The following is a 24,521-nucleotide window of genomic DNA, read 5'->3' on the forward strand; positions in this document are numbered from 1 at the left end:
AAATGCTACTTTATATTGATCAAGTTACAGAAGACTCCACTTTACGACTTAAAAACGACAATTTCTGATGTATAAAGAACTTTTTAAGAACGTTTCTTCACGAAAGCCAAGAGTAGCATTTCTTTAATAAAAAGAAAAATATGCTTCTCAAATGCTACCTACTATCATCCCAGTAGTTCCCAGAAAAGAGACCTAAGTTGAAAAAATAATTTATCAAGTTTTATATTTTCTCTAGAATTTTAATATGGACTCATTCAGTTTTAAGAAAAGACGTATCTTTTTTTCAACTCTTTGACTACGTTCAGTCGATTAACATATAATTCAAATGCACACCAGAAGTTATCGTTTTTGTATCTGAATTAGTTTGTTTTTTTAAAAAGCCTTTTAAACATAAAATTTGAATTAAAGACTTTACATTTTATACTTCAATTTACATGTTAGCTAAATAAGAGGGTCCTAATAAGAGAGGATTATCATATATTAAATTAAAAGTGTGCCAATTTGCAGCTTTAATCCTGTGAGAAAAAGATGATTTCTGTCTAACTTAATCAGCAAGAGGTCTTTATTGCCTTAAGTATTAATTGATTAGGTTCTCATTAAGGTCAAAAGTACACTTGGCTGACCAGAAGCAGCCAATTAGCCCATTGTCAGCCATGCTCATTTACATTGACTGAACATAATAGTAGTTATTTGACTGTCAAGTCACAAGGTCACTGAATCTTTTGTGCACTTTGCCCTCCAAAGGGCAACAGTCATTCAGACACCAGAAAGCATTCATAACAAAGATTTAGTTTATTACTTATTGACTAAAATCACTGTTAGAAACAGGTGTTTCATTCTCTTTAAACAAATGATGTATCGTTTCTTTGTGAAATACTTGAGTTCTGGTTGAAATCCTGTGGTTGTGTTTGAGGATTTTTGTTCAGCAAGCAGCTTGCAGTTGAAACTCTGAATAGCTTTTTAAAGAGCAGACCAACCCAATGACTATATCCCTTTACAATATAAACTTTTCTGCTGCTAAATGATTGCAGTGAGCTGGAAAAAGGTGGGCACACGAGTGCTAAAATGCCTCTGGGGCATCTGTCTCAAAGTTAAAGTTTAGAACCACATTTGAGTCTCACCTTAATGAGGACATTGGTATGCTCTTTTAAATACATTGCTGTTGACATGAGATATTGGATATTTGCTATAGAACAAAAGAGAAATGAAAATTCAAGGTTATTCATGAACCAGTAATTTAAAATTTCTGTCCCAGTGATTTTATCATCATAAATCATTACACCTAATTTATTTATATGGTGGTAATGTAATTAGTTGCATTTGTTGGCATTTTATTTTTTTTCTATTTTATCTCTTCTACTTAAATTTAACATCATTATCCCTTACATTTTCTCTTATTGATTCAAATAACACTAATGATTCCACGTGTTAGATTTTAAGGAGAAAATATTTTTGCTTAGCACATCACTTTTACATCTTGTGCCTGTAGATCAAACTAGAAATCAATAACTCAGCCTAGATTTTTTCCTTTACAATCTGCCTTCCCCAAATATGTGTTCTGTCAAGCATCACATTCTATCTCTTCTAGCTGATGAATATTATCAAAAGATAGAGGTACCCTCCACTTCAACCCGCTGCCACTAGCTCAGTTCAGCAACTTGCTGTCTCTTGATTAAACTGTTGTAATACATTTTTGCTGGTCTTCCAAATGATTCAATGGCCCTCTGTTAGCATAACTGTCTTCCCACTAGACTATGACTCTTTCAGAGTAGGACGATATATTTTAATATTGTATCCCCAACAAACATTTGGTGCTTGACACATAATAAGCATTCAGTAAAAATTTACTGAGTAAATAAATGAATGACCATAATTAGCTTTATGCTATATATGAATTTAAACCTTGATAGAATAGTAATTTGTTATGATTTAAGAATTCATTAAATCAAACTTTTACTAGTATTAAATTATTAACACTTTTCATACTATTATAAGAAGCAATAAGTTGTAATTCATTCATGTGGCTAAACCAACAGCGTTAAATGTAAAGACAGAGTGAGAGTTCAAGTCAAAGGAAAAAATTACTACCATAATTCTCGAGTAATTAAGCTACCAAGTAATAATTGAAAACAAATCCATATACTAACAAAACATTTGCTTTGTTTTGTAGGATCAAAAGATTTTCTGGCGATTTTCAACATTAGAATAATAGTTACTATTTATACTACTTATAGATTGTCTAACAAGTACTGAGCACCCCATATACATTATCTGTCATATAGATATTATAGTTATCATTTTACAGATGAGAAAACTGGTTTCACGGGGTAACTAATCCAAAGGCACATAACCCATGTCTTGCTGGCTCTGTTTTCACAGTGTTTCCCATGATTTTCAGTATTCGTTCTTGACAAAAAGTGCCCCCATATTATTCATTCTGTTGCCTCCAAAATGGATTCCCTCAGCAGATATATATTGAACACCCACTATGTGCTGGGTTCTATGCTGCTGCCTTCATGGAACTTATATGCTGATAGGGGAGACAAAAGATTTAGGATAAGGGAGATTGCGAATGGAAGTAATGATGAGAGAGGAGGGGAAAGTTACATTAAATAAGGTGGTCATGGATTAGCTCATTGAGAAGGTTCATTTGAGCAAGAGGTGAAGGATTCAACCAAGCAGATTACTGACATAAGAATTTCCAGACATAAGAAACAGCCAGTGGAAATGTGATAACATGGAAGTGTTCAAGGTTTGAAGGTTGTGAGAAATAGTAAGGAGACTAATGTGGCTAAAACAATGACCTTACAGGAGAATGATAAATGGCAAGGCCATAGAGATAAGAGGAGAGGACCAGGAACCGTCCTAGGCTCCACAAGCCATGGGAGGGAATTGGCTTTTACTCTGAGTACAGTGGGAAGCCAAGAGGGTTTTGAGCAGAGGACTGATCTGATGTGACTCACATATTAAGACTCACATATGCCGTTTGGGTGCTGGCTTAAGCATAGACTCTACCAAGGGTAGAAGCAGATGGACTAATTAGAAAGTTATCTCACTAGTCCAAATGAAAAATGATAGGGACTTAGATCAGGAAGATAACATTAAACTTGATGAGTAGTTGAATTCTGGATGTATCTTGAATGTGTAATTGATGATGATATTTTCTGGCCAAAGGTGAGGAGTAAAAGAAAGAAGGGATTCAAGGAAGATTTCAAAGTTTGGGGCCTAAGCAATAGAAGAACATAAAAAGATGAAAGTCCTTTCCTATACACTTCTGCTCCTAATGATTCTATATGTCAACTGTTTATAAAACTATTTTAAATTCTATTTTACCCTCTGATACTTAGAAAGTAGAAACCCAATCAGCCCCAAAGTCCTAACAGAACTCTTGGTAAATCAGAGTAGCCCTATGTAAATAGGTTCCGAGGAAAACACCACCTCTTGTATTTACTGGACAACATAGCTTCAATATGAAGATATTTGAAACACACAGAAGTATTAGATGGCATGACTCTTCTCCTCTTTAAGCTCATTGTCTGCCTTACCATCTTGGCAAGCAGAGATCCAAGTCCTGCCTGGGTTTGGATCTAGGTCAGAAGGCATTCCCTATCTCTTTTTTTCTGACTATTTAAGAAAATCCTTGCAGTAGCCTTCAAACACTAACAATAGGTATTCTGGGGAGGTGGGGAAAAGATTAATACCTATAAAGAGAAATATGAATAGATATAAACAAGCATAAAAATGCATGATTTCACAAAAATTCATATCCACAATGAATTATCTTAATATGCTTCTTCCTTTTTTTATTGTATGGCTTTAATTTTACTGTCATTTTAAACAACTACTATTAACAGCATCTCCTTTGATAATTGCAAAATTGTAGACACGTCCCTTTTTTTCTAGATTTAGTTGAATGCAAAGAAAAACTTTGAAATGCAAATAATTGATTATTTCTTGTGCCCTCAAGGAGGTTTGGAACATAGCAAACCTTGAATCAGTCTTGGAAAGAATCATCAAATTCCAGAAAAGTGCAGGAATCCCAGGTCTACTTCTCAGACAGATAGGGAGATGCTGAACATTAAATACAGGTTTACAGGTTGTGGCCAACATAAATTCTTTCTCAAATATGATTTTCATGAAACATTTTCATTTCTTTGAGTGAGGCAAATGAATTTTTCTAATACTTCATGCATCCATTGTTAAAATTCAATTCAAAAACAACTCTAAGGTCAGATAAAAATTATTTTGTTATGCTTAATCTTGGATAGTCCTGTTCTCTTTTCTTTGGCATTAGAACAAATTGCAATTACCAAAGTGCAAAGATTACAAAGAACTATTTAAGCATTCATGTTAGATATCAAGATTAGAGGTGAATACAGAGACTAGTCTGTTATAAGATACAGTTTCTGAGACCAGATGGGGCATGTACTAATGGTTTCAAGGAGAAAGTACAATATTCAGTTTTAGAAGGAAAGGAACGGAGATAACATGTTTGACGCTAGCTTAGGCTCTTACTACAAAATATTTTAGATTGTCTTCATAATTGAATCTAATACTATGCTTTGCCCTTTAACAGAAAATTATATTTCCGATATCTCTATCTCTACTTTTCTGAAACTAAATGAAACATTTTTAAAATGAGAATTGAAGAGAAATAGTATTATTTTAAATGACTTTCCCCAGACTTGCAATCAGGATGCCTGAGTCAGCCTTGAGCACTCGGCACTGGGTCAGACCCAACCTGCTGTATTCCTTTTGCAGCAGAGTATAGACCCTTAATCCTGAATCAAACATGTTGGAGTCTCGTTCCTCCATCTACTCTAGGTGACCTCTAACAAAATTCTGTTTTTCTATTTGTCTGTGAAGAGAGTTTTCATTTTAAACTCTTTTAATTTAACAGAGGAAAAGGTCTCAAAAGAGTGTTAACCTCAACCCCTTCAAAGAAAAAAAAAAGTCATCCACAGTAATCCACTGAATAGGAGCCAAAAACTCTGTCAATTTTGCTTTAATACCTCCAGGTTGTACCCTGACCCTTCATATGACCAGTGGGGCTTGTTGCATAAGATCTATCTGGGCGCCTTTCTAAGAGAGCTATCTTCGTCCATATTTCAAAACACTCACAGATATTTTATCATTAATTAGTATTCATATTATGTCTCAAACAATCTGTTCATGAATAGGAGAAGTGAACTAGTTGAACAGCTTTTCTGTTTGTCTAGTATTAACATGGATGATGTATGTAGAGCCGCAGACCTTATAAAAGGAGGAAGTAGTCAAGTGTTGGGTAGGTACCTCCTGGAACATTTAGAAGCTTACCTATTTGGGAGGCTGGACTTCTCCAGAAAAACTATACTTGGCAAACAGGGTGGGGAGACACAGACCTCTTTAAAAATAGACCCATGCCTCTTTGATTCACAGCATCCCGAATTTGCTTTTCATCATGTTAACATGCCACTTGGGAGCTGGCTGGACTCCCTTGTTCAGTGACATATATTTCATAGTGTTTTTTTAAAACCATTTGTTCTTTCAACCACAACATGCTTTGCATTTCTCTTTCAAATTTTAGGTTGTATATATAGATTGATCAAAACAATATTTTTAACATTCCAAACAATTTAGAAAGATAGTGGATGGGCGTCAGTTAATCTATTATGTTCATCTCTTCCTCCTCCCCCTCTTCAGCTGCTAATCTTAGAACTTATGTGCCAAACTGTGTAAGATATTCTTCCAATAGCTACATGTGTGACTCTTTTGTAAGCTCTACAGACAGTTATGAGGACAGATTTGGAGTTGCATATGGGACTGTCACATGGTTTGATTGCCTTGTCTTCCAGGCACTGAGATTTCTTTTCACTGAGCTTTAATACTGAAGAATTTTTAGTTGTGATAAAAGTTCAGCAAAGTCTCTATTAAAGAATTTATACACCCCAGGAATGGGGAAGAAAAAAAGTTGTTACTCGCGACCACCCTATATTTGGTCTCTCTCTCTCTCTCTCTCTCTCTCTCTCTCTCTCTATATATATATATATATATATATATATATATATATATATATATATATATGGACAGTTCATATGTTTACTTTTTCCAATAGTGAAAAAAACCTCACAGAATTTTCATGAAAATCAGAGAGTTGAGCGCCTTTATTATCCTCCTTGCTTTTTTGGAGCAAGATTTAGTAGATATCTTGACAGAAAAAGAAAACAGATGCTTTGTAAAAAGGTCTCATATAATTCATGGCCAATTATAGAGAATGATTTGCAGAAATATGTGATCTATCAACTGTTAGGAGCCAAAAAGCCTATGTCTTTTGATGAGCCTGAAATGGTAAGGTGCAGATCTATTTTCAGTTTTACAGATACATGTTGAAAGCCCTCCTCAGGACCCAAGCACCACAGCCCCTCATCCCATTGAAACACAATGCCACCTTTGAGGGATGCTCAGCCTTAAAATAGGTCTTTCTTCTAACTTATGTCAAATGTTTCTCAAGAATAAATAACATGTTGGTGATATCTGTGTCCAATGAATGAAGGCATATATCATGATATTATGGAAGTGTTAATCACATCTACTCAGAGCTTATTTTTTCTCTTAATGCCCAATGTGTATAACTGTTCATCCTGATATTAAACTTATCCTGTAAAACAAATATAGTGGTTAATTATTCAGAGCTGAACTTTAATTTGGTTCAAAGTCTTAATTCAGAAATAATAATAATGGCTATCATGTATTGATTGCCACTCTGAGCCTAAGCCTAAACTCTGTAAAATAGATATTTTATATATATTACTTTTAATCCTTAGAATAACCCACCAAAATTGGTATGATTATTATTTTCTCCTTTTTCTCATTTGAGTGAGAACTTGGAAATAGCTTGAATGAGGACAGAAGTGCATTTTCTTATTTCTAACCTTAATTTTTGTTTTCTGCTTTAGTTTGGAGAAGTCCTGTACCTTGCTGGGAAAATTGCACTAGTACCTTGCACAATGAAACTTGTGAGTGGTACAGTACAAATGCAAGCTTCCATGTCTTTAAACGATACCCTGACAATTCTGGAGGCTACACATAGAGGCACCCTGGACTTCATCACATTCTCATGGCTCGTTATGTAACAAGCAACAATTTATTAAGACTGCTCTGGATACCTGGCAGAAGAACTTAAGGACACATTAAAAGGTACTTGCAATATCTATTTTATTTCTGGTCTACAAAAGAACAATTTATGAAAAGGTTTTCTTGAGACAATATCAAGTCTTTTTCAGTACATTTCATAACAGTTTGAACTAAATCTGGTATAATAAGTTTTGATTGAGCTGTTATGTTCTGCCTTGTAAGTGGCTGTGCAAAACTGAGGAAGAAAATTACTTAATAGAAAGTTATAGTCATCACTAACTTTATCTTAATTCTCCAAAGCAATAAGTTAAGACTTCTCTGAGAGCACCTTAGAGCTCTTAGAAAATGTTGAAAAATACTCTGCTTAGAAACATTTCTGCTAGTATGTCACACTGTACTTTTGGGGAATGGGGGTTTATCTTGCTGATATTTTGTTCACAAGGGGTAACTTTTATCTTATTTCTCCAAGGACATTTAGAAAGGGCTTTATCTATCTTTTCTTCTAAAATATTTAACAGGGATTCTATTTTTCAGCATGAGATCTGTACCCTGTTTGGGGTTGTAACTCCTAGTTATTCTACAGACATCAAAAGCCATTTCTGAAATTTATTGAATTTAGATCATATTATTATTTATACTATTGAGTCATCAGAAAGTAATGGAGTTTTAAAATGAGTAATAGATTAAGCTGACGAAAGGAATTTATTCTAGAAAGAATTAAGAAGAATCTTTTCATTGTTAATGTTGCAAGTTATATTGGCAATACAATCATTATTTCAGGTGATACTACTATCTGCTTAGTAAACTCAAGAGACAAGTGTACAACCAGTAAAACTAATAAGAGTTTTAGTAAATTTAGAGTTCAGTAAGATTGGTACAGTCTTACCTAGGAAATATGAAAAAACTCTTTTACTTTCTAAATATCAGCAGTAACCAATTAAAACAGATAATGGGAGAAAAGGACAATATGCACAGTTGCATCGAAATCTATAAGAAGTTTCAGGGCTTCTATAAAAAAAGCCATAAATTTTTATAGCAGGACGAAGCTTTAAAAAACTGGAAAAATATACCATGTTTCTAATGGAAATGACTTAAAGAGACCTGTTTTTTATCATTTTATTTAAAAAACAAATTTAATTTCATTAGAATCAAATCTCACAAGGAATATACATAGCACAATGATTCTAAAGTAGATATGGAAGAATAAAGCAGGCAAAAATAGCCTGGATATTTTTACCAAAAGGAGAAACTGGAGGAGAAACAAGGGGATAGGGGAGAAGAGGAAGAAGAATAAGAAAGGTTTACATTGTCAGATATTAAAATATAAAGATACAATTAAAATCATGTGGTATTGATACAATAACAGATAATAATCAGTGGCTTGACCTTGAAATTTCTCTTAAAGTTATCCGTTTTCACATTTGTAGAGATGGGAGTGTTTCTTTAGATCCAGCAGGAACATAGGGTCATGCTGTTTGTTGCTGATCTGGCACATGATGCCTGGTTTTCCATCAATGAGCCTGCTCATTGCTGCACCTGCTAACAAGGCGGAGCCAGCACTAGCCATCTCTTACTTTGGTTATGACATTTGCAGTTTCTCTGAATCCAGTAGGGTCTAAGGCTCGCATATCTGAGAGCTTTTCTTTGTGACTTCTGGAGTCTACAGAATTCTTATAAAAGTTGATTTCTTCAATTGATAGGGAAAATATTTCCTGAATTTGTCCCTTATTTTAATGTATTTTTGCTGTGGCTGACACATTTGAATTTGAGCTAATTCACAGATCTATCCCACCTCCACCCCCTGTAGTCGCTTCATTTGGTATTCAATGCAAACTAAAAATAAGATAATATAAAAATTTTAATTATTTAAACTAAACTTAAGTTTTATTATAGAGTGAACATATTTATGCATAATATATTTCTTCTCAATTATCCATAGATGTGGGTCCCCATTTGGAAAGAGTGTTTCACCAGGATAGCTTGTAGAATATTTTCAGTGAGGCTAAGGGGCAAAACAAATACTGGCCATCTTTACAGATCTTAAAAAACAAAGGTAATTTCTTGCATTCCAACCATACCTGTCTTACAAAATGTAATGCAAATTACCACATTAAACTGAAAACTTGAATATTGCAGTTAGTGACATTTAGTTTTCTGCTTAGTTAATGTCAATTTAGGTACTGCTTATAGTAATTTGCTAAAGAATGATTTTATGTCATTATTTTGCTGTTACAAGAGAGTGCATTTATAGCTAAGAAGAAAATGAGTTTGGGAAAGATCATTTTGCCGGGTTGAAATTTATGGCTAGTATTAAAAGATATAAAGAATGTATCTACTTTTGCTTTAAAAATGACTTGCTATCAGAAGTTAAATGATCATTTTATAATTTTCTACGAAGTGAAAGAAAAGCAGTTTTAATTTAATTACCCATTCCTGAAAAAGTATTTGACTATATTCTTATTGGAATAATTAGTAATCTGAACATATAATAAGCTATTATACTCTTTCCAGAAATTTTTTTGGTTCTTACGTTTTTTTGAAGGTGCTAGGGGAGTACAGACTGACAATATTATTCAACATGCTGGTACTTTTTAAGATCATAATATTGATTCTTAAAACTTTGCTAAATTAACTTGACAGTTTCACATTAAGTAATATCTTGTGTTTTTCCTTTCTCCGTATATTTTTAATGACAGTGTTATACAATATAATGGGCTTATGAGTGGTTTTGCTATCTCATTCATCAGAGTAATCAATGAGAAGAGGAGCCATATGGGTTGTAGTCCATTTGTACTGCATAGGACAGATGGCATTATTAATAGATGGAAATATTCCAAATATTTATTGTATAATAATATCATGGGGACTCTGACTTCTGAATTTTAATACATCAATTTCTATAGTACCTGGCAAATTTAAGTAATTTATTCAGTTACCATGTATGCATTTAATTATATCGATGTGTGAATTGTAACATTAATAACCTTTCAGTAAATATATAATAGGCGTTTATCTTTCTAAGCCTTTGTGTTTACTATCTGATTTCTGACCAAGTTATCAGTTTGTTCTTTAAGGTTTAAAGCTGAAAACAATATTTGGAGCTCCCAGTAAGTTAAAGACAGGATCCCAAAAGTGAACCAAGTGGAAATTCCATAACATTTCTCTCCCAATATCATCTTTGTCCTGTAGGAGGCAGAGAGGGAGGGATAGTCTTGAAGATTTTAACATTTAGCTCTTGCAGAAGTTTCTACCCTCAACAGATTTCCTAAAATTATGTTCTAATGTAACTGTGGACATAAGGAGATAATGATGTGTTTCAGGTTCCAGTTACATTTTATTTTCTCAATTTGAAATTGAGTTATTCAGGGAAGGATTATTGCTGGTGTAGTATCAATGTTACACCATCTTCCTAAATGTTTGACATCATTCCAGAATCACTTTCTCACTACTAGAAATAAATGAAATCCAGAGGGGAAGAGGTCTTCAATTTTTGCTTTTATATTTTATATTATGATATTGTTTAAATACATACTGAATGCATATAGTCTTGCCTCTCTTTTGCAATTGCAAAGTTAAAAATTATAGTTTGAGTCATTCTTAAACTTCTATTGCCATTGTAGTGACCATTTTTTCAAAACTAAAATTTTTTAGTTTTACGAACTAAAATTCTTTTGCCAGTAATGACCATTTTTTCAAACTGAAAATCAGGATATATTGTCCAACAGCATTTTGTTTTGTTTGTTTAATTTGTGACTTTGTTACTGAGAAAAAACTACAGAGGCATAAAAACTAAACGTTTCTCCATTTAACTTATAAATATATTGTTACCTTCATTACTCACTGACACCACTAAATTCCCAGTATCTAGCTCACTGTCTTGCATATATCAAGAACTCAATTTTTGCTGATTGCGGTACTGAGAAACAAGATAAGATGGTATACATCCACAAAAACAATTGGAAATATAAAGTTATATACTTTCAAAACCTAATGTGATCCCACTAATCAAATAGAAACTTTGTACTAAATTTTGATAAGATCAGTCTTTAAAAAAAAAGTTCTTATAGAAATAAATCACGTAATTATATTGGAAAGTAAGCTGACCAAGCTTTATTTAGTCAAAAATATCTAATAGTGTTCAGAGGGCCAGGAGGACAAGGTAACTTCAACCTATCTAGAGACATTCCATTCCAGGTAGACTCTCTACTGTATGATTTAAAGCAAAAGAACACTATTTGCATTCCTACTCCCTGGCAGTGGACCAAATACACCCTGATGAGTCCGGATTTTCCAACACTCTAGGACAATTGCAGAAGTTTGGATTAAAATGGCATAGAAAGTATTTTGATAGAAATCTCAGGACCAATAATAAACCAAGAAAAAGACTAGCACAAATTAAAGTAATAAGAATTTGAAATATTCTACATATATTTATGTTTACTATTTAAAAATCAAAATCTAAGTAAAATAAAGAGGCATGAATAGTTTGCTATCACTAAAGCCTTTTATTTTGTTTATAGAATCATATATATGAGTGTTTTTCAGTAAAATTTGGGAATAATTTTTCACTCTGAATTTTGTACAGTGGTTCCCCCTTATCAGCGGTTTTGCTTTCTGCAGTTTCAGTTACATGCAGCCAACTGTGGTCCAGAAATATTAAATGGAAAATTTCAGAAATAAACAATTCATAAGCTTTACGTTGTGCACCATTCTGACTATGAAAATCCCCCTCCATCCTGCCTAGTCATGAATCATCTTTGTCCAACGTGTCCACGCCGTATACGCTACCCACACATTAGTCACTGAGTAGCTGTCTCAGTAATCAGATTGATTGTCACAATATCACAGAACTTGTGCTCAAGTAACACTTATTTTACTTAATAATGGCCTCAGAGCACAAGAGCAGCGATGCTGGCAATTCGCAAATGCCAAAGAGAAGTTGTAAACTGCTTACTTTAAGTGAAAAGTTAAAAGATCTTGACTTAATAGGGAAAGAAAAAAAATTATATGCTGGGATTGCAAAGAGCTATGGTAAGAATGATTTCTATACCTAAAATGTGAAGAAGGAAAAAGAAATTTGTGCTACTTCTGTTGTCGCACCTGAAACTGCAAAAGTTACTGCCACAGTGTGTGATAAGTGAATTGATGACAAAGGCATTAAATTTCTGGATGGTAGACATATACAGCAAATATATTTGTTCTGATTGACTGCAACATGTCGCATCAGAAAGCACTGAGCTATACAGAGTCTACAGCAAGGGATCCCCTGAAATGAGTGACCATGTTCACATAATTTTTTTTGCAGTACATTGCTATAATTGTTTTATTTTATTATTAGTTACTGTTGTTAACCTCCTACTGTGACTAATTTATATTAAACTTTAGCATAGATATGTATCTATAAGAAAAAACAGTATGTATAGAGTTTGTTACTAATCACGGCTCTGAACATCCACAGGAGTCTTGGAACATATTCCCTGTGGAAAAGGGAGGACTACAGTATCTACATTTGCAGACTTTAACCCTCCTTGATCCTTTTTCAATTTTCTCATTATCTGTGTTTATCTCTCTCCATCTCCCCTTCCTTCTCAGTACTCCTTTCATACACTGAGAGACTGAGAATTAAAAGCAGACATATCAACTATTACTTCAAACTCCAAACAGGAAAACATCCTCTTTAAGCAACACTGCAATGTAGTTATGTGGTTATTGTTCTGTAGAATTGCTATTTTAAGAAGATTTTATTTCTCCCTTTTTATTTTAAATTTTTTACATTCGGAGAAATTTTGTTATATCTTTCTGATGATGGCAAGAAGAAAATATCTATAACTGAGCAGTTTGATTGCATTTCTAATGGATGAATGACACTTTTCACTATATTTTGTTAGAGGTTTTTCTCATGAAGGCTTTTATCTAGATTTTAGAGTAGGACCCATACCCCATCCCCTAAAAGGTCATACATTTCTAGAAATAACACATGAAGACTAAACCTCATAATTTGAGTTCCAAGAATTTCATATTGTCCCAGATTATTTAAAGACAAACAAAAGATATTAAAATTGTGCTTTAAATAAGCAAGGCCTGTGTGGATCACATTTTATTTATTATATTTTAAGAGTACTGGAATATTTATCCAACTAATCTTCTTTAAAGATATAATGCTCTTATAGAGGAAATAATTTAAAGCTGCTCAATAATAAATTTTTAAAATTCAGTGCTGAGTCATTCTGACTTTGATTTAATCAAGTTTATCAGAAAGAAAGTTTTTTTTCCAGGCCACCTACTTTATTTCTGAAGACAGGCTGACAGTAACTGGATCATGCTAGTAAATAAAGAAATAAATTTTGGCATACTAAGGCAATATATAAGCTGAAGTTCTTGAACAAAAGCAGCTTGTCAACTATGGTATATTTACGTGCAGGAAAGATTGATGTTTGCCAAAAGAAAAATGTTTTCAAGCTTAGAGGACTGCCAACAATGAAAAGGAAAATAAATAAAAATTTAGATGTACAATATAACATTGTCATACCTTGTTAAGGAACTGTTAATTGAAAGCAGTCTTTCTTTTTGAAAACATAAGGTAAAATCTCCACCAAAAGACTACTCAAGAGTTTGACAATTAATGCAAAAGCAGAACTTCAAAAGATAAAAGTGATGGCTGACATTAACAAAAATTGTGCTGTTAGATTATCAAAAGCTATGCCCTAGATTTCATTGTCAATGATCTCCTACCAATTAATTAATATAATTGGTTATGTTTTAAGACAAAGCTAAGAGTTTTGAAAAATATCGGCATGAACCTTTTGGGACTTCATCATGAAATCAATATTAAAAATATGCATTTACTGTTTATTTCTTCTGCATTATCGGGTTTATTTGGTAGCTACATATTATTTTGATGTGCAATGATTTAAGTTACTAAAATACAGTTCACTTATGATCTATGTTAAAAACACAAAGTGCATTCAAATAACTAGATAGCATTAGTCCTTTCATCTTAGAATGGTATGTTTTAATCCTCAAGGGTTGGGATTAAATTGAGATTTTGTATTAATTTGAAATAATTGTAATGAGAATATTTAACATGGGTAAAATAAAGAACATGGCACCCTGGAAGTACTTAGAAAAAATCTGACTTTTTAATACATTGTTCCACAGTGGGATTAAAAAAGATTACCAAGCCTTGTTTAATGATGTTATATTGTTTTATTTGTGAATCTAATGAAATCTTTGGCAAAGACCACCAATTGCTCAAATGAATTTTAGGGGGGAAAAAAAAGTCATCTGAATCAAATAATTATACATTTTGAAACATATAAGATACTATTAACAATCTTTACCTTTACAGAAAATCAAGGATATGTGTATTAAAAACTTTTAATGTTTCCTTTTATTCCCATAATGGAAAATAGGGGAGAAATTGTATTTATTTGCCCATAGAAATGGGAAGGAATTACCCAGGAGAGCTATGTACCCAAAACAGATTTTTCCAGACTCCTTTTTCCCCTAAAGCAGTTTTTTTATTTGAGAAACAAGTGATTTTCCATCTTTCTCACTGAAGTGCTCAGGTATATTAGCACCTCTCTCCCTCTCAGGACGCTGACTTCGTTAAAGCCAAAAGGAAATAAACTATTTCTTTGTGCTGGTTGTCTGTGAGGGCTAAACTGGATCAGCCTGTGAGTGAAAACTGCTCTGTCACTGAATTACCAGCTACTGAAAACCATGTTAAAATTATATTAGATTGGATGGTATCACGTGATTTTAGAGAAAGTTTCGTTACCAAAAAAAAATGCAAATGTCAATAAAAATGTATTGAGTTCTGTGTGATATTCAGAAATTGTTTTAGTGCTAAAACATACCCAGTGCTTGCTTACGGCTAAATCACACTTTCCCAGAAGAATATGATAAGTTGGTTCAATGTAACAGGCTAAAATAATATAACATTTTCTTAGAGAGTTATAGGCTTTTGACCTAAATGGAAATGTATTTATGTTCAGCACATTCTAGGATGGAAACTTATTTGAACTTTCCGATAAATCCAGCCATTACTTCGAGAAACAAAGAAGTGTTTTTCACTCAAGAATTATTAAAGAGAGAAGGGCTTCCAACTGGTAAACTCCTTTAGTAACATGGAAGTTCTGCGGGATGGCCACCATCTTTGGTCTCCCCAATACCATTATGAGTAAATATATTATTACAGTTACTATTCATTGTTTATGCTTGATGAAGGCCTTTCAAATGTGCCTAGAAAACAGCTACTACATTGTAGATAGCAGAGACAGTCCACATAAATATCTGGAACGATTGAAAGATGCCTAGCAATAGCACTATAATTTAAGATTATTCTGGAAGTTCTAGACAATTTAGTAAGACAATGAACTGATATGAAATTTATTAGAAAAAAGAAGAACAAATTTTAATTTTCATGAAGTGTAGAATCACATACAATATAATTTAGATCAAATATACCAAATACTGCTCACGGATTATTCATCCTATTTTAGAAGAATATAATAAGCTGGAATGATGGAAATGGGCTGACATAAATAATATGACTTTATCTAATATATTTTCAGAATCCTACCTTAAGTAAATGTATGTTTATGTTGAGTACATTCTAATGTGGAGAAACCCAACTAAATCATCTGGAAAACTACTTAAACTAAAAAGAGAATTAATTAAAATGGCAAGATTCAAAATAAGTAATATATTTTTAAATTTTTCATCTATCAATAATATCTTGATTTGGAGGTGGAGAAGAGAGAAAATAAATTCATGACAATAATTACAATTATAAAATATCTGATAATATCCTTAATAAGAATTGCATAAGACCTCTGTCTGGAAGGAATTATGAAACTTTCCTGAGCAATATACAAGACAAATAAATATCTAGTATTATGCTTCTGAATGGAAATATTGTAAAGATGGCAATTAATGTACAGATATGACTTTAGCGCATTAATCAAAATTCTAGTGAGACTATTTTAGGAACATAAAGAAGTTATTCTAAAATAGTAAAGATTTAGAATAGTCAAGGACAATCAAAATATTAGTAAGGAGAAATATGATCTATTAATGTAAAAATAAGTAAAGATTGTTAATAGTATCTTATATGTTTCAAATGTATAATTATTTGATTCAGATGCCTTTTTTTGTGCTGTTTTTGTCTGGTTTTCATATCAAGGCAATGCTGGCCTCATAAAATTAGTTTGAAAGAGTTTGAGAAAGATAGGTATTAAATCTTTTTCGAATGTTTTGTATAATTCACCAGTGACGCCATCTGGTCCCGGACATTTGTTTGTTGGGAGTTTTATTTGTTTGTTTGTTTGTTTGTTACTGATTCAATCTCTTACTAGTAATCTATCTGTTCAGATTTTCTGTTTCTTCTTGATTCGGTCTTGGGAGATTGTATGTTTCTGGAAATTTATTCATTTCTTCTAGATTATCCAGTTTGTTGGTGTATAATTGTTCATAGTAGTCTCTTAAAATAGTTTGTATTTCTTTGGTATCAGATGTAATTTCTCTTCTTTCACTTCTGATTTTATTTACTTGAGCCCTCTCTTTTTCTTAGCGAGTCTAGCTAAATATTTGCTAATTTTACTTTCCTTTTCAAAGAATGAGCTCTTAATTGTTTGATCTTTTCTATTGCCTTTTTAGTCTATTTTATTTATTTCTGCTCTGATCTTTATTATTTCCTTCCTTATACTAACTTTGGGCTCCATTTGTTCTTTTTCTACTTCCATTAGGTGTAGAGTTACATTGTTTATTTGAGACTTGTCTTGTTTCTTGAGATATGCCTGTATCACCATAAACTTCCCTCCTGGAACTATTTTTGCTGAATCCCATAAATTTTAGTGTCTTGCATTTCCATTCTTTTGTATCAAGATTTTTTTCCCTTTAATTTCTTTGTTTACCCATTGGTTGTTCAGTAGCATGTTGTTCCATTTCCACATATTTGTGATTTTTCCAATTATTTTATAATTGGTTTCTAGATTTATACCATTGTGGTCATGAAAGACGCTTGATGTGATTTCAAGCTCCTTAAATTTTTTGAAACTTGTCTTATAGCCTAATATGTTCTCCCCTGGTGAATGTTCCATGTGGACTTTAGAAAAATGTGTGTTTTGCTGCTTTTGGGAGGAATCTCTCTAGATGTATATAAAGTCTATCTGTTCTAATGTGTCATTTAAGGCTTATGTTTATTGATTTTCTATCTGGATGATCTATTAATTCATGTAAGTGGAGTACTAAAGTCTCCTACTATTATTGTATTGCTGTCAATTTCTCTCTTTAGAGGTACTAATATTTGTTTTATATATTTAGGTGCTTTTGTTTTAGATGTATAAATTTTTACAGTTGTTATATCTTCTTGTAGAATCGGCCCCTTTATCATTATGTAATGTCCATATTTGTTTTTTATTACATTCGTTGTTTTAAAGTATATATTGTCTGATATAACTAGAGCTACCCCAGCTTTCTTTTGGTTTCCATTTGCATGAAACATTATTTTTATCCCTTCACTTTCAGTCCATGGTTGCCCTTACATTTGAAGTGAGTCTCTTATGGGCAGCATATAGATGGGTCTTGTGCATTTATGCATTAGGTTACTCTATATCTTTTGATTGGAAATTTTAGTTTTCAGCTATTTTTTCTTCAGATAAGTTTTCTGTTCCTTTTTCTCTCTCTTCTCCTCTGGGAACTCTATAATGTGATATTTTTCTTAATGTTGTTCTATAGATCCCTTACGCTATCTTCATTTTTTTCTGATTTTTTTTTTCTTTTTGCTGCTCTGTTTGGGTGAGTTCCACTGTCCTATCTTCCAGATCACCGTTTTTTCCTTCTGCTTCATCTAGTCTGATATTGAACCTGTTTATTGTATTTTTCAGTAGGAGATTGTACTCTTCAGCTCTATAACTTTTGTTTGATAGTTTCTTACATTTTCTGTCTCTTTGCTGAAGCTCTCTGTGTTCATTACTTTGAACTCTTTATCAGGTAAATTAAGGTTCTTTCCTGGGATTTTGTCTTGTTCTTTCTTTCAAACATATTCCTTTGTCTCCTCATTGTGCTTGACTCTCTGTGTTTGTTTCTATGTATTAGGTAAAACAGCTATCTTTACTAGTCTTGAAGGAATGGTCTTGTGTAGGAAATGAACCTTATCAGTTACCTTGCCCTAGACTCTGGTTGTCTCTCAAATCTTTGTGATTGTCTATGTATCCTGATTTTTTTTCTCGTGAGGTCCCAGTTGTAGAAGGTATGCCAAGACCTGTGAGTGCTCCTGAGGGAGGGATCTCGGTCAGCACTTAGTTTCAGGCTGAATGGAAACTAGACCCTCAGTCAGCAGCTTTTAAGGTATGCAGATATATACAGTCCTGTGGGACCACATTCATAGACCCTGCTGGCCTCCAGACCAAGCAATCTGAAGCTCTCCCCTTAGCAACAGTTTCAAAGATTGTGTCTTCTTTCTGGTTGGTGAGGCCAATGGAGAGCACAAAGATGGCAACCTCAATCTATATTCACTGAGAGCACTTTTGGAACCTCTAGACTCCTGGTAAATCTGCAGCTTGCCCTCCGACTGAAGTTCCAGGATAAGTAAAAAGGGTTTTTCACAGGATGACTAGGGGTGTGTTTCAATTGCTACCTGGGGATAGTAGCCTGTGAAGAACTCTCTCCAAATATTTCAAACTCATGGGACCCAGAAACGCAATCTTCCCAGAGCCAGGTACTCAAGGGGTGTGTCCCCTCTGTGTCCTCTGCATACCTTCTGGCTTTGGCAGGGACTATAGGAGTGACATAAAGACGGAGCATTGCTGTGGGTCATGTTAGTGGTATTGGGGAGTGGAGCATGCCCACTGATGCTAGCAGGTTAGAAGGAGAGTATAAAAATGCCTCCTACCAGCTCCTTCTTCTCCAGAGAGAATCACAGCAGGCTCCTGCCCCTCCAGCAGATGCTTTAAGATTAGCAAGTAGTTCTCCTTCGCCTGTGGTCTAGGCACTTTTCAAACTGCTGCTTTTGTGCTGGGTCCCAGGGTGACTGAGTCTGCAACAAGCCCTTTAAGAGTGGAATCACCATTCCCTACCACCCCGAGTTTCTCCTGGACATAAACCCCATTGGTTTTCAAAGCCACATGTTTTGGGCACTCATCTCTCTGGTGCCGTTCCCAAGGGTTGAAGTGCACGATGTGAGATATATCACTCTTCACTCCTCAGGGAGAAACTCTCTGCTTGTGATATCTCTACTGATTGTAGGTCACCATTTATGGGGTGTGGTTTTGATGAGACCAGGTCTCTGCTTCTATCTGTCTTGATGTGACCTTTTTATCCTTTATTGTATTGTTCAGCTAGTTTTCAAGTCTCTTTCAGATTGAATTGATCTATATGCAGCTGTAGATTTGTTGTGTCTGTGGGAAGAACTGAGTTCATGTTCATCTTATGCCACCATCTTGAACTGCCTCTATATGCAACTTTTAAGAATTACTTTTGAGCAGGCAACTTTCTTCCATGAGAGCTTTTTAGATAAATACTTCTGATCCTTTTATGCTTTCTATTACTTTCAAAATAAAAAAAGTGCACCCTTGATATTACTCAAGAGAAACTTAACACATTTCATATTTGTTCACCTGAGGAAATTGCTTTTAAAAGAAAGAATAGTCAGATAGCTTTTCAAAATGAATAGTGCTTTCTGACTTGCACTTGACTCAGAGTGTAGAATAAATGCATAATTTTGTATGCAAGTTTCTTGGTTTGCTTACAACTTTCTTCTAAGATCCAGAGACCTTTAAGCAAAGGATTCTACCAATTACATTTGTTGTATGTCTATGTGTGTACATTTTTTTCAGAAAGCATATGTTAGTACGGCTATTAAGCAATTAGCTTCATGCATATAGATAGTTCATTTTGCACCAAACCATATGATGTGATTGGAATTTATAGAAAATCATCTTTCTTGCCAGGAATTGAGACGAGTTAATTCTCTAGTTTGGAGAAGTGTGGTCTTATGGCTACAGTCTGTACCCTTGAAAATTAGGAGCTTAGTATTCTATATTCAATAGTTTAGAAAAGCACATAAAATATTAAAGTGTAGTCTTTGTTAAATAAAGAAATTTCAAAAAGAAAAAGAAAACCCAAGTAGAGTACCTGATACATATTGCATACTCACTAAATGTTTGTTAACTTACAACAAAATAAAATCAGCAGGAGTTAAAATTAGTTTTGTTTTGTTTTTTATAAAATATGCGCCATTGGGTCTTACGTCCTTGTCAGAATTGCCTCTGAGCTTTCTAGCAGTCTACGCAAAAAGGGAAATGCAATCAGGAAAAGAATCTGGAATGTCAATCAGATAATAAATTGGATGCTCTGGAGAAGCCCAGCTGTTTCTAGAGATTTAATAACTATTTCCAGAATGAATGAATGGTGATGAAATCTGAGAAAAATTTCTCCCATTTGCATTTTTAGGAGGTCTCTTGGCTCTTTACCATCTTTATAGCAAACAGCAGAGAACTTCATGTGGCTGTTTCTCAAATCGATAACCAACAGTAGTTCAGGAAAACTGAAACACCACAAGTCCCTGATACTATGCCTTAATTCAAAAAGTATTTTGAAATACCTGGAAATTCTAAAATAGAGGTAAATCGATTTCATACACGTCAGGCATGAGATTCATTGCCACCTTTTGAAGCTTAGTTGCACTTTACAAAAGGAGTGTGTTACCATCTCGTCTCATTTTTATAGCATTCATATCCCTGGCCACGACCATTAGTTTTTTTCTTCTGTCGGGGTGAGGAAGGGTAAAGGTTAAACTAAAAATCCATAGAATGTCTAGTACAAAATGTAAAATTTTACATGCTTGGCCTTTTGTAAATATTAAGCAAAACCACTAAATCAAAAAGATCAGATTAACATATTTTAGCAGAAGCATCCATATGAAAGGAAATGTTGACATTCTTTATGAAAGCTGCTTCTTCCCTTTACTGCTGTCATTTTTATTGTGGATTTCCCTGTTCAGCACTTAGTTCCAATTTTTTAAATGATCCATTTCAACACTAGACAGCAATATTCTTCTAGTCATATGAGTTTTTGGTTGCATTTTATTACATTAAAGATTGCAGAGCTCTACTGTGAATTACAGTATTAACATTCCTTGTATTTTAGAGGATCTGTGTTCACAAGAATTATTATGACTGAGTCCAAAGATTCTTTATTTGGGCCTTTGAAAAGTCCAATGCAGTTTAATCCTCAGTAGTGAATAGGTTATGAGTTCCCTGGATAATTTTAAAAAAATTTTAAGTCCAAAAACAATGGATAATTCATTCACAAATCCCAAAGAGATGTTTGATTTAAAGGAGGTACTCAGTTGAAAATGGTAACACTTTCAAGTTAATAACCAATTTACTTGAATATAGTTTCCCAGAATTTTGCTTATAATTTAATTGCTGAACTCAAAATGCAGTTTTCTTAGAAACAATGCTACAAATTCAATTCCATCCAATTGATACTTAGTGCCAATGGATCTCCACCCTTGAGAATTTACTTGCTGGTGGTGTGGAAAAAAAAGGGAAGGACACAAATAACTTGGCAAACTTCTTTTCAACACATTGTCAAGTGCCATATAAAGCAAGCTCAAACATGGCAGAAAGCCATCCTTGAATTTCGGAGTCAAAGAATGCATAAATTATTACAAGCATATCTTATAGATCAACTACCCAGAATTTGGGACGTTCATGATAATATATTACTCTCAATCACTAGTCATTTCTTCTTGCAGAGTTAAGTACCTCATTACCAATCTCCTCTCTCCAAAACGGACAGGGCAAGTGTCAAGCTGTTTCAGGTATTATTCCAGCTAATGGATTTAAGAACTTTACCCTTTTTATTAAGCTTAGAATTTCTACTGAGGAGTCCCCTATCACTTAAGGAATGGTTGATATTGATCCAAAAAAATGACAAATTGACAGAGCCTTACGAATTTTTCTCTCTTCAGTAGAAGTGGCAGAGTTTCTGGCACCATAATCTATTTTCACTTGTCATAATTTTATTTTGTGATCTATTTAGCTGAGCACATTATTCTTGTTAATATTTTGAGAATTAAATTTTATGGATTTGGAGACCAGTTTTTCTTTTTCCCATAGATCCCATTATAAAAATGATTGAGAACCCTATTCTATTAAATGAGAAACACTTCATTTTATCAATACTTGCAATCAGAGATGACATTTATTATAGTTAACATCTCTCTTAGCACCCACCTTCACCCACCAGCCAGCCCAGATTTTCAGGTTCTTTTGGTCTCTCCCCTGGCTCTCTCAGACCTAAATTCCCACAGAGACTGAAGTTTCCACAGGTACAGACGTACAAAAATAGCCAGGCTGTTGAGATCCCTGTGGGAGCCAATGGCAGTGGTCAGGAGGGGAGGCTTTCAGAAACTGACTGGCTTAGGCGTCAACTAGTTAGAGTTAGAGGGAGTTTTTGGAAACCTGGGCATTAACCCTTTAGTTGTTATACCATGGCCAACCAGGGTGAGAAGCCACAAGGGCCAGGGCACTTTTGCCAACCTGTAGGGGAGTTTTAAAATATTTTAATAATCTGTGGAGCCTTACTTATAAATACTGGCTTAGTATCAGACCTGCTCACAAGTCATCATAAGAAACTGGATCTATAGACTTAAGGCAGTGGGAATAAATGGACATTTTAGCCTTCTATCTAAATGTTTCTTTATCTCCCATTCTTGAATCAGACCTTCTTCTCTGAATGTGGTTCAATATCTACAAGACTTCTTGATATCTGTTTACCCAAACTTTTGACTTTTTTCCTTCTAAGTCTGTTTCTTTTCTTGTAAAATGATTATATTAATAGCGTTTCAACATACTATTACTGTGAGGTTTAAATAAAATAATGCAAGAGAACTCCTTAGTACAATACCTGGAATATAGATAGTGCTAGCCAGCATCTATTTTTCACTTGATCCACAATTAACAGATTTTATAATCTTATATGCAAATACATAGCTAACTGGTACATTTCACTACATGAACACATACTGTACATTGTGTTGGAACAAAAAAATGACAAGAAAAATAGGTTATTATTAGGTATGAGATGTTTTCAGCTTTCAGACACTATAGGGCCATTGTGTACTTACAACTTGAAAAAGTCTAGGGTTGCAGGGGCAGATGTCAGCTTGTGGCTTCTGGGCTTTTATTCCTAATGAGGAAGAGGTATTATGTCTCTCTAGAAAGAAGGAGATCTTTTGTCAAGCTTCAGGTCTTTCTGTATTCATATATTATCTTTTCCTTTGACTTTTGCTCAAAACCAGGGAATAGAGCATGTCTTAAAAGCACCTATGTCAGGAAACCCCAGGCTCTTTCATTTGGGGGCAACATGAATGAGAAGACTGTCATAAAAGATACGGAACCTTAGGAGGAAATAAATAAAAATGAATCCTAGAGGGCAGCATAAAAAAAAAGTATAGAAAAACTCTGTTAACAAGTAAATGAGTATTTTTAACAAGGTTTTCTTGTCATTCTCTTTGACTGGCATGAGTCTTCATTTGAACTGTGCCATATTAGGTGCTCTGAGCAAAAGTCAATTATATTCTATCTACCTGATGAAGACAAAACATCAAAATAAGAGTTTGAAGGAAGCACTGTGGCACACCATTGCTGAAAGCTTCTTTGAACCATGTCTATTTGCGTCCTGCTCCCACTTGGTGTTTTATCATTTTCACAATATGCATTTTCTGTGTTGACTTCCCTTCTTGAAAGTCCTGTTCACAAGCAGGTGTCATTGTCCCAGCCACATATTTCACATATTGGTTTAGCATTGACTAATTACTTAACCTTTACTTGATGTTTTCTTCATCAATCATGATTTGAGAAAAATTCCTCAGATGCGTTTCGAAAACTCCAACTAATTTTCTAGTTGTGATTTCTAATCCAAAACTGCATTATTCTAACTCTAAAAATTCATAGTCTGAAAAATATATATAAGATCATGGTCCTTCTTTGAAAGAGTTACTTAAAACACTTTTCTCCTGTTCTTTCCCTGCAACTATCTTCATTACTGCCACTGAACAACTACCATGACAATCTAGATTAATAAGTAAAAGCCAAAAATAAAAGGGAGAGAAAAATGTGAAGCTGAATCTATATATCAGAAATTATTAAACAATAATTGCAGAAATTAAATTATATCCAAATATTTTAATTCATCTTAAGTTTGCCTGTCTGTTCATTTTCTTCGTTAAATGAAAATTCCCTGTTCTTTTTTGTAAAATTGGGATCAATTAGCAAAGCCTGACTTAATGAATGTCCCAATTTCTCCGTTCTTAGCAAGGGGAGAGGTCTGTAAAACTCTTAATTTTAGATATGCTATTTCATCTAAATATTTTACTATTCAGATATTAATTACAG

At 33.8% G+C, this 24,521-nt stretch overlaps 1 long non-coding RNA gene across 1 annotated transcript in view; it reads left to right on the forward strand.

Moving 5' to 3' along the window:
• Nucleotides 1-24,521, forward strand: part of LOC120587216 (uncharacterized) — a 122,593-nt gene that overhangs the window by 83,049 nt on the left and 15,023 nt on the right. The window contains exon 2 of the long non-coding RNA XR_005648894.1: nucleotides 6,936-7,176. This is a non-coding gene — a long non-coding RNA (uncharacterized LOC120587216). The remainder of the gene's footprint in view (nucleotides 1-6,935; nucleotides 7,177-24,521) is intronic.

This window comes from Pteropus medius, unplaced genomic scaffold, assembly GCF_902729225.1.
Source record: "Pteropus medius unplaced genomic scaffold, Ma_sr-lr_union100, whole genome shotgun sequence".
NCBI classification, from domain to species: Eukaryota; Metazoa; Chordata; class Mammalia; order Chiroptera; family Pteropodidae; genus Pteropus; species Pteropus medius.